This window comes from Cupressus sempervirens, chromosome 3 (genome assembly GCF_028749045.1).
Source record: "Cupressus sempervirens isolate cs-2001-9-10 chromosome 3, ASM2874904v1, whole genome shotgun sequence".
In the NCBI taxonomy this organism is placed as follows: Eukaryota; Viridiplantae; Streptophyta; class Pinopsida; order Cupressales; family Cupressaceae; genus Cupressus; species Cupressus sempervirens.
The window spans coordinates 849,952,033-849,964,493 of NC_143120.1; the positions used below are offsets into that span (position 1 = coordinate 849,952,033).

General features: G+C 32.8%; 1 long non-coding RNA gene and 1 other non-coding gene across 2 annotated transcripts in view; both read right to left on the minus strand.

Annotated features, from left to right (window-relative positions):
- Window positions 1-1,280: 1,280 nt before the first annotated feature.
- The window catches only part of LOC149569441 (uncharacterized), a 38,788-nt gene continuing 27,607 nt past the window's right edge, over window positions 1,281-12,461 (minus strand). Inside the window, exon 2 of the long non-coding RNA XR_016362745.1 lies at window positions 1,281-1,706. This is a non-coding gene — a long non-coding RNA (uncharacterized LOC149569441). The remainder of the gene's footprint in view (window positions 1,707-12,461) is intronic.
- On the minus strand, window positions 1,945-2,017 carry TRNAK-CUU (transfer RNA lysine (anticodon CUU)). The gene has a single exon. It is a non-coding gene; the product is annotated as a tRNA-Lys (tRNA).

The following is a 12,461-nucleotide window of genomic DNA, read 5'->3' on the forward strand; positions in this document are numbered from 1 at the left end:
TTCAATCCTAGTGATAGGTGGGAGTAAGCCCTTTAGCTTCCAATTAGCTCTACATTAGATTAGTATCAGAGCAAGGGGATTTGGGAAAGTGAAGTGTATATCAGGTGGTGAAGAAGAGTTTTCTAACAATATGCCTCCCAAAGGGATGAGTGTTGAGGTGGCTAGAAGGTTCCAAGAGATGGGAAATTGAAAGTAAAGGTTAGTTGAGGAGATTAAGAAATTGACTAAGTAGGGAAAGAAGGTTGAAGCACAGTCTGATGATGAGGAAGAAGGGGAAGAGTATAAATACCCTAAGCAGAAACCAAAGATGCTTGTTGATCAAAATTGTTTCATTGATGCCCTTAAGTCAGTTGGAAAGACAATCATTGACAGTAAAAATGATATCCTTGTGTTTTGTGGGATGATGAACCTTAGTGAAGTAATGGATAGGATTGAAGCATTGAAGAATTTATTTGGAGGTAAGGAGGTAGCAAAAAATCAGAGGGTTAAGATAGCAAGGTCAAAGATGAATAGGTATGCTCTTACTGGTGGAATTATCTCCAAGACAAAAGAGCAAGAGAGAGGGGGATTTAATTTCTTCATGGAACATAATGGCTTCAAATATCAAAGAAGCTTTGACATTTGTCCAAATGATTAAGCCGCAACTACATAAGAAGACAGGAATTCTAAAAAAAGGGGATATGGATGTTAACTTAGTTATACAGAAGAGTTCCATAGAAGTCATGTAAATGAAATGAAAAGGAGAAGTTATCAAGGTACCTCAATGGGTGGAAATTCAATATTCACGATGAGTTAAGTTTATTGGCACCTAATACAGTTCATAAGTGTTTTTAGTAAGCAATGATAGTGGAAGGAAAAATGAAGATGAAAAAAAAAACCAAAATAGCAAGGTAGTGATTCTTGTTATAACTATTTCATCGTTATAAATCTAAAGACCCACATCACGACCTATGGAATCTCTATCAATGTGTGATGAATTCTGATTCACAAATAGATCTCTCATCAGCAACAAACACAACTCTTGGACATTGGTTTGATGATTCTTGACATATCTTATAGGTTTCTTCTATTATGAAATGTCTTGCTAGCTAAACCATACCAAAAGCATAGAAGATGAAGAGAAATGGATTTTTTATGAACAAACTAGTCTCTTGGAAAGTTTTCATTATAGTACCTTAGGACCTGTTTGGCTGCTGGAAATACTAAATGTTGTATTTGTTTTGTATCCGAAATTTGTCACATTCTAGATTCGTTCATTCAAAATTGAGTTTTGTCGAACGGAAAAATGAAAATAAAAATTTGATTTAATTTCGATTCCAATTACAATTGACAATTCTATTTGAACTAGAATAGAAATTTGAAACTCATATTTCAATACAGCTTAACTTTCTTAAAAATTTGTTCCTACCAATTTCGGTTCAATTCCAGTAAACAAATAGGCAAACAAATATACAGAGTTGTAGAAAGAGACAACTAAAAGTACAAAGTTGTAAACATTTGCCCAAGATCTTTGTAGAGGCCGCCGCTTTCTTATAATTCTTTTTCCATTTCTTCTGCTCAATATGAGATTATCTGCTATGTAGTTTGCTCTGCAAATTGTTGTGATCAGTCCTTGGGGGATTAGAAACGCTAGAAAGCATAGACTATAAAGATCTGACCCTTTAGGAGGAGTATAGACTATAAAGATGTGATCCTATCGGTGGAAACTGCTGTCCGCAAACAAAAACAAAAAAAATTAGTAAAACCTGAAAAAAAATTATTCCTAATCTATGATTAATATTATTTACATTAGCAGGGGTAATTTTTATGTGCTTGGGCTATCAGCTCAATTCAGTTCTACAGAACCCTATGATTCTATCTGTTAGAGATGAACATCGATTGATTCTTATTTAGAAAGAAAAGAAAAGGGAAGTTCGATCTAGATCAGACGAAGACTTCACCCAACGCCTACCGTGGGGCTCGAACCCACGACCACAAGGTTAAGAGCCTTGCGCTCTACCAACTGAGCTAGACGGGCTATGCGTTTTGTCATTCCGCCCATCCATCCACAGGTAAAATAGGCTCCCATACAAGGAGCACTGTAATAGGCTTCGGTCTGGTGATATGATTCTCGCTTTGGGTGCGAGAGGTCGCGAGTTCGATTGTCGCAACGCACCTTGTTTGCCTATTACACATTAATCTAATGGAAACAAATAGTTGTTCATGTACGTGCTAATGAAGCCTGACAGTAAATCTTATCAAATATACCTCTTCTTCTTTGAAATGGAGAAGCTGTGCAAGCCGTTATTGATTTTGACTTATTTTATTGAAAAGATATCATCAATATTATTTAATGAATAGAAAGGTCCAATGAAATTAGCTGATAGGGGGAACATTGATCGGTCTTACCCAGCAAATGAAAAAAAAAATTTAATGGTGCCAGAAGAGTTGTCAACACTTTAGAAACTGCGAAACTGCGCGAGCTTTCACACAGACAAACATTTTAAACTTCAAAATCCAGTCAAAATCTTTTCCGTTTTTCATACAGCACCAAGATTCATTGTCGAAATGAGCATTATGATCTATTATGGGATGGCTCAACTAAAATCTCAGCTGGTACAAATAATGACGCTGCATATGTGGTTTTTTTCATGGAATAAAGGTTGACATCCAAGGTGACTCCTCAACGGTTTGTGTCCAAATTGTTATGTTTGTGGAATTCATGGGTGGTTTTTTATCTTTATTTTATTTTTAATTATGGCTAAAAGTTGCAACTTTGCAAGAAAATCTTGCACAAGTTGCAAAATGCAACTTTTGCAAAGTTGGAAGGGTCCTTTTGGATGTTGGTCATGTCGACTTATTTGGGGGTGTTGGAAAGTCATATACTATGTTGATTTAAGTTGAATGTAAGGCATTTGGAACTATAGATGAAGTATTGTCTAGATTTGGTGAGACATTTTCATTAAATGCTAATTTGGTTGCAGTTGTTTAGCTTCCATTAAATTTTATTTGGTTGCAATTTTTCAATTTTCATTGAATTTTGTATCTGTGAATGCATTGAGGACGTGCTATACGTTATTACCTTTTCTCTTATCTTTTTGTTGGTTGATTAAGTGTGTTAGTGGGATTGAAAAATTGAAATCAAAATTCATTGGTCTTATTCTAGACTGTACCTAGGGTTTCAACTAGAATGGGCTATTTCTCTCAATCCCACAATTGGAAAAATATAAATCTGTGCCATGAGGGAGGTAGCCACATGTGGTTTATGGTTTCAATTTCTTTTTGAGGTTAGGCATACATATGTGACTAACCTAGTATACACAACAACATATAACAACAAAGGGATAATGAAGTGTAGAATGGTATGGAAGTTGTTGGAAGGTTTTTTTAAAGTTTCCTCTAAGTGTTTTTGAAGTTGGTTCAATCAGGTCATTAATAAAACAATGAATTTGTAGAAGACCTAGCTGATTAGGCTTGAAACCTTCATCCCTTGGGTAATTTGGGGCTTTGTACCTTAGAAGCAACTTGAGAGCCAAAAAACATTGGAATTTGCGAGACCTTTTAAATGGGTGTTTGAATTCTAAATTAGATTTGGGGTTTTTTTGGAGAAATTTAGAGTTATTTTACAAAAACTAGAATTTGAGGCCTAATTTTATTAGGTCTAGTTTGGGCCATGCTAACAGTTTGATGTTATGGGTATTTGAATGAATGCTTAAAATTTTGGAAATGGTTTGAATTATTCTAGAAGAGTTTTCTTATACCTCTATAATGATACTTGGATCCCTTGGAGTCATGGGTGTTGAAATATCCTGCAGGGTGCTTGTGAAGGTTGAAAGGAAGATATAGAGTCAAGTTGGAGTTAGGTGGAGTTGTGAATGTGGAAGTAGGAACAAGGGGGGTTTAAGGTGTTAGGTAGATTGGAGAGATAGTCCAATATCTATTTACCTTACAGTTTGGCCCATATTGAAGATTGGTTATTGCCTTGGGCAACTCGCCTAGACTAATTTCGACTTTTCCTTGTCCTAGTTCATCCTCCCTTTCATCAAATTGGTATCAAAGCCATACCAAAGTGTTTTGTTTTCAGCTTGATAGATTGATAGGATAATATGCCTCCTAAAGGGGTTAAACACCTTGAAAGGGTGATTGAAGAATTGGAGAAGAGGATTGATCATAAATGGGAACAAAGATTGAAATAGATGACGAAAAAGATGAAGGCTAAGGAGAAAAATTCATAAGTGAGGAAGAGTGGGAAGAGTGGGAAGAAAGAGAAGGGGAACAAAACCAAGAACATAAAGTGCCATGAACCCTCCTAGACCCAACAATTAAAAACGATAAAAAGGATTAAGTAAATATATAATACCATATATTAAAATAATTAAAGATATAATTAAATAATATCAAGTATTATTAAATTCCATATATGAGGTAATTATTTACTATGTAGATAATTTACTAATTTATAAGGTAATAATAATAATTATTATTATTATTATTATATATTTTAATAAATGATATATTAATAATTAAGCCAATAGGCTTCTCCTTTGGAGGGAACCTCCTACCATGAATGCAATTTAGTGTCTCATGCTCAAACCATGTTTCACATCCAAACTGGTGGTATTTTTCCAAACTGGGGGTATTTTTTTTTATCTCACATGATTTTTTCCTAGCAAAATTGTCAGTTCTTTTAACTTGTTCAATTAATACTTTTTTGTTTGACAAAATTGTCAGTTCTATCCTTGTTGTTCCACCTCCACTAGAAGAAAAAAAAAACATCAACCAATATAAAACATGTCTATCCTACTATGTGGCGTGGCAAATATTTTTCTCTTAGTTTCATTTGAGTTATTCTATTTTCATTCACATCCTCCAAATAATTAATCCTTCTCTCTTTGCCTTTACATGCTCCTTTGATCTTTATATTCATTTGACTTTGGATTTGGCCAATTGTTTATGTCAAAGATTAAGATTGACAAAATATTCTTGAGCTTAAGTGAAATATTTTTGGAACTTTGTTGAAAATTTAGGTAGAACATTTCAAGATGGTTTATGATGATTGCTAAATTAATTTAAAAAATTAAAAAAATCTTAACTTTTAATTATAAAAATAATCAAATATTTTCAATAATTTAATTTAAACTAAAGAATTACTATTATTCTAATAAAAATATAAATAATATTTACATAACTTAATATATTCATTATTTAAAATTTATTCTAAACAAAAATATCTTATTTCCAACCTACTTAATATTATTAGATTTGAATTGATATGTTTTACAATTTATAAAGTTATCATACCAAAAAAAAATTAATTTCAATCAACTTCATCAATCATCTAGAATAAATATGTTTATTTAAAATTTAATTGAATCAAAAAAAAATTTATAAAAAATAAAATATTTTAAATTTTATACACACACACAATTGAAAGCTTTTAAACAAAAAATTAAACCTTATGTAACTTATCTTTTATTTTTTCCATGATTATTAATAGAAATATTCTCAATCATTTAAAAATAAATTTTAAATTTTAAAAATGATATATATATATATATATATAACTTATAAAAGATTAAATAACTAGTTTATTGAAATTAATTTAATTAAAATTAATAACAACTTCCAATAAAGTTTTAAATACAAATTTAAGTTAATTTAATATATCAATGATTTAACATGACTTATTTAGAAAAGCATTTGAAATGTTTCATTGTTTAAGTTTATGTTTGGACAAATACAAAACACATTTATTATAAAAGTTCATAATAAATGCAATTAACCAACCTAAAAGTTCACTTTTAATAGTTTATAAGAAAGAATAAATATTAGACAATAATTTATTTTTTGAGAATTGAAAAAATAATTTTAACTTAAAAATTTACAAAGCTAAAAAGATAAAAGGAATTGAAAACAATATAGTTTCATTCATAATGATCAAATAAATAAATATGTTCCATTTAAAACATTTTCTATTGGAAAAATATTCAACAATATAGTTACAAGGTTTACCAAACTCAATGGTGGCCCTAACTTTCTACTCAGTGGAGGGTAAGGTAGGATCCCTTGTAGGGTTTTTGGTGTTGCCCCATCATGAGCTTGTCTCACCATGCCAACAAGCTTAATTGAAGGCCTTTGAGGCCATAAGGACAAACATTATGCAAGCCATTAGCACACCATTTACTTGTTTATCTTTTGTTGTTTTATTGTAATTAATGATTTGGAATCACACCTAGTAATTCATCATAGGATGAAAAAGTTAAAAAAAAGTAACCCAAAACTTTGAAAGTTTTTCTATCCATCAATTAATCAATATTATTAAAATGGAAAATATCACTAATAAATTCATTTTACACAATCGCATCCATAACTTAATCAAGAAAATTATAATGGGTTTTACACCACTTCAAAAATATGTCAAAAACTCACCTAAAATGCAAAAGTTAATCAAATCAACAATACATGGTTTGTGAAAATGATAACTTGGAAAGCTAAAAATATAAGTGTTGTGAAAATCTCATAGGTAGAGATAACTTGAGGAGTTGAAAAATAACTTTGTTGTGAAGCACTTTTAGACCACCCTGGCCATTATTGTTTCATGAACAAAAATCTCATAAATCATAAGAACAATATGTTGAACCCTTTAGTGATCTATGCAAGTTCAAATAATGATAATATTCATAAAATACTTTATTGTCTTATCCCTTAAACCTCTTACAAGTGCAAGTGCTAGTAAATATTAACAATACCCATTTAGCAATAACCCAATTATTCAAACCTTTGACGAGTGTCACCTTTTGGTTGGGGTCCACACAAGATACTAGTACCGTCAGTTGGCCCACTATGTATGGTATAGGCAGAATGGTAAGAAGATGATAGAGCAAATAAAATACAAATAGTAGATACTTCCCATCTACAATTATAAGATCTTTATTATATGTCAAAGTTTAATAAAGTATGCACGAGTATATTACACATGCAATAAAAAATATAAAATAAGAAACATCGAGTAAGAAAAGCAAGTCAAAATACTTCCAAGCATTACGGGAGGATTGACATGGATGGGTAAAACATAAGAAAAGCATCGAAGGAAGTGGTAAGGAGCAATAATCAATGGATAAGAGGGAATTTTACAAACATTGGTGGATAAGAGAAGGGCAATGGTCAACATAGGAGACTAAAATGACATGTTTAGTTGCTAAAGTGGATGGCACTCGGTTATGGCATAAGAGATTTGTTCATATCAATGTTGATAACATTATAAAGGTTTCTATTACATTTGCAGTTAGTGCTTTTCCTAAGATTTTGAAACCTACTAACATCATGTGCAAAGAACGTATAATGGAAAAGCAAAAGAAAAGGTCATTTCCAAGTAAGATATTTACTACTTCAACATAGTTAGAGATTGTACACACATATTTGAGTGGTCCTACAAGAACAAGAGCATTTTTTGGTGATAGGTATTTTGTGTTTCTTATTGACAATTTCACTAGAATGATGTGAGTTACATTTCTTAGAGATAAATTTGAATCTTTTGAGAAATTCAAGATATTTAAGAATGGAGTTGAGAATGAAACTAGTCTGAAAATTAAATGCATGATCTAACAGAGGAGGAGAATGTATTTCAAATGAGTTTAACAATTTTTGTGAGTACAATGGTATAAAGATAAAGCTTTCATCCCCTAAGACTCCACAATAGAATGGAGTAGAAGAAACAAGAAATAGATCGGTGATAGAAAAAGATAGAATGATGATGTTTGAGAATAATGTATCACATGTCTTTTGGAGAGTAGTGAAAATGGTGGTATACACTATGAAAAAAGTAGAGATTAGACAAGGGACTTGTAAGACACCTTATAAACTTTGGTTTGGACATGCACCTACTATGAAATACTTTAGAATCTTTGGAAGTAAATGCTACATTAAAAGAGATTATGATATTGGAAAGTTTAATTCTAAAGTGATGAAGGATGGTTTCTTGGATATTCATTGAAAAGTAGAGTATACATATGTTTTAATTAAAGATTGAAGACTACTATTGGAAGTGCTAATATGAAACTTGACAAAAAGTTCAAAATACAAGAAAGAATGCTTGACTATGATTCTAATGGAGAGGATAACCAAAGGACTAACAATAAAAATGTTAAGTAGGAATTTTTTTATAAAATTAACACTAATTTTTAGACTAAATTACAAGGAGAAATATAGAGAGAAAAATCTATTGGCTCTTGGTTTAACAATTTTTAAATAACTAGGAAGCTCAAACAAAATACATCTAAGGGTAGCTAATTCCTATGATGGATGCATTTGAATAGAAGATGGGCCAACTAAGATGGCTATACGCTTACACATCAAGCTCTACAAGACCTAGATAGGTAGATCTTAGATTCATCAATGTCATCAGTACAAGAACATAGACCTAAATATAAAATAAGCAGATAATGCCCTGATTCTTCTATACTTATGCAATACAATAGGTATGCAATAGCTAGTTACAAAACCTATGAATTTAGAAGCTAAGTGGGGGTCTTCCTTTTAGCTCTACAAAAAGGAAAGGGAAATGGTCACTCTGATTATAAATTGTAGCATGATCCACATATGAAACAATAAAGGATGCATATCACCTAACTGAGATCAGTGTCTAATCTATTGGTCATTTAACATAGTAACAAAACTTTTGAAATAGCTTAAGATCTATGAAGTGATTTCTTACAACCCTTCATAATTGTGATTTCAACCAAGTCTTATTATCAAATCTTCCTGTAGAATCAATGAAACCATAATACCCATCAAGCAATTTTAATCAATTCCTTGGATTGATGCCTGAGAGATAAATCATGTACCTCATAGAAAGACACTGAAAGAGATAAAACTTTGTTTTATTTCAATCAAACCTCATTGGTTTATAGAATGGAGAGAACAAAGATGAAATTCTTTTTCATTAAAAAATTGATGCTATCCTTGATTTACAATGGAACAAGATTCAAAAAACTCAAACCCACGAAGACCCAACATCAAATTTCGTTAATATGCTCGTGAGATATGTACAATATCTTGTTCCTACATAAGAAAATGTTGAGAATGGTGGAAACTCAGCTCAAGACTTGCTCAATAGGCTCGAACCAACCCTATACAATGAGAAGAGATAAAAAGATAAAGGAAAATTAATATGGTCATATCTAATCTTTGGATGACAAATGTCATCTCTATTTTCCATTTGTTGTTGTTGCAAATCCTCTCTCATCTCTTCCCAAATGAAAACCAAATCAAATCCCATCATTTGGCACAACAATCTTGTAAAAACTCTCTCCAAATGATGAAAAAACCCATTTGAAGGGAAAGTCAAACTATTGACAAAATCATTGCTAAAATTCTCACTAAATGGATGAAAAAGCAAAATAACACTATGAGGAGTAGCTTTGCTAAGTTTGGAGTAAGCCCGCTAACCATTTTCCCATAAACTGAATATGAATTTTCATGGAAGAAATAAGGAAAAGAAATGAGAATGTCCATGTGCTAACAAATCTGGGAATAACTTTCATTCATTTAAGATATGCACATGTTTTGACTGCACAAATGGAAAGTATGCTTTAAGACCTTTCTGTTGGTATATGATACTTATATATTCAGGCTCCATTGGCTCCCCTGACATGTGTTTGAAGTTGAAGACTCTTATGATGAACAATTCATTCTAGATATTGAAAATGTTTCACTTTATAATAAAGTTTCAACTTTGAAAGAAAAACATCTCCCATTTTTTTAAAAATGGGTTCAAATGTGCTCAAACCCTTTCAAATTTAATAATCCTCTTTAATCTAATTGGCCAATACTTTTATCATGGACCCCACCTTATTTATTTTCACACGTGAAATCAACTATCTTATTTACCTTTGAACTATTATTTTCAATCACCTTGTCCTGTCACCTTCCATATCCACCTGATCACCTACCATCTCACTGCCATGTGGCACGTATTGCTCGGTCAATCCAACCTAGGCTCGTATGTGCCACATGGCACAACGTTGTGCTATCATGATCACTAACCTCCCCACATCTTCCCATCATAAATTTACACCCAATATCAATCCTTGTCATGATCACTAACCTCCCAGCATCTTCCCATCACAAATTTACACCTAGTATCAATCCTTTTCCACGTGTCAAGATCCAATCAAATCAACCTTGTGCTCGCTTCACCATGTGGCAACCCATTGTTATGTCATGATGATTTTTTGGATCTACCACATCATTTGTGACATCACAACACTTCCTTGCACATTCCACTATCTCCTATGCATTTTACATGACACTTGTTCATTCGCCTATGCGTTTGCCACATCACTCTCATAGTCCTTCTACATGACATACGTTCATTCACCTATCTATTTGACACATCACTCTACCACATCTGCATGTTTGGTAAAAATTTGACAATGATCACTGCCAAACTAGGACCCCACATATGATCTCTCCTTTGTCAAAAAAATTGAACTCTTAAGACAATCACATATTTTGTAATTCTAGGAAAGTGGAGACTAAACAACACTTTATTTTAGAATGTGAGGCCTACAAGGACAACAAAGATAAATTTGTGGATACTATATGCGATAGTTCTTGTCATAACCTATTCAATGAAAAGTACATTGAGCAATTGGGTGGGATCATCATCATCCTACACTTTAAACGAATGGAGCTACTTAAGTTTGCTTAAGTTGTCTTGCTATCCCATAGGCTATTTTTAGCCTCGCAGATGTTAAATTTTTATCTATCTATCTAGTGCTTTGGTATAAATAAAAACTCAATGTTTGATCCCCAAGCAATGTGGGATAGAAGGGCATAGGTTCACTCTTTATCAAACCCGCATACCCATAAATGGGCACTCTTGTGCAAGTGCAGCTTCAACATTGGCCCCTGGTGCCATACACATGCCTTACTTTCATTCATTTGTGATGGTGGCACATATCTTGCTAAGCTTCATATTTATAAACTGCCCAAAGTAATCACACACTTCTACCCTTTGTCAGCATAGATAGAAATATGGAAGGCTTGCAAAGTACCTTGAAATGATAGTCCACCTACATCAAAGAAAATTACTCATTTGATTTTACTCAAATAGGTGATTGGAGTCATCATAATCATCTTTGGTCTATACATCTTCCCACAATCCGCTCATTGCCCCTATTTTTGTCTGCATGCCTGCGTGTACACATAAAGTGTGTATAGAAGAAATGAATTTAATGTTCAAAATTTTTTGGAAAGTATGACATATTTTTGTAAGGAAGCAAAGGTGCGCTGAATTGCTTCCTATGCTAATCTTTAAGAGGACGATTATGCAAATTCAACTAACTATTACAGAGATCTCAAGAAATGCATAATAATATAATCAAAATAACAAAGAACACATAACATAGTGATTACCATGGGGAAACCCTTTCGAGAGACAAACCCCACCCTCCAAAACTTGCACAATGTATTATCAAATCAGGATGATTACAATACACTTGCAATGCAAGTTCTTACAGGAGCACATCACCACAACTTGAACCCAGAGAGACTCCTTCTACCACCAGTCTTGCAAACTAAACTCAATTACACAAACACCTCCCCAAGCCCTCCTTTTATAGTAATTTTACAACTTGGAAACTACTTGTGGTTTTACAAAACCATAGGCAAAACTACCATGACACATGTTACCCATTTTTGACATTTACATTTCCAATATGGAAAAAACAAGTAGGTTAAAATAGTAATCCTATCTACAATTTTGTCTCTTAGTCTAGACCCCCATAAAAGTCACAAAATGAGTCATCAAGGCTCTAAAAATAACCTACCTATATTCTACTATGGACAAAACTCATTTTTGACAACTCATTAACCAATTTCCAATGTATAAACAAGTGGAAAACTTCCACAAATTTTTTTTGGAATTTTCCAAAAGAAGATTGCAAGGTTGAGACACATGTTCTCAACATTCTCCCACTTGTCAAACACCTTGCAAGAGTTAGGGCATCCTAAATATCATGGACTTAATTGCTAAGTGACGAGAGGCCCATAGACTCTAAACACCATTTGAATTTCTCTATACTCACGGGCTTAGTTAATGCATCAACAAAATTCACCAAAGTCTCTACCTTTTCTAGCTTCACCTTGCCATCCTTGACCATATCTCTCACAAAATGATATTGTACATCAATGTGCTTGGTCCTTGCATGAAAAGTCAGGTTCTTCGCTAGGTAGATTGCACTCTGGCTGTCACTATAAATTGTAACCGCACCCTATTTGAACTCTATATCTAAACACAATCTCTTTAGCTAGATGGCTTCTTTGTAGGCATGAGTAGCTACCATATACTCTACCTCAGTAGTGGACAAAGAAACCATAGCCTATCGCTTACTCATCCAACTGATTGAACCACCAAATAATGTAAACACATATGCACTGGTGGATCTTCTTCTATCAACATCGTCGGCCTAGTTTGAATC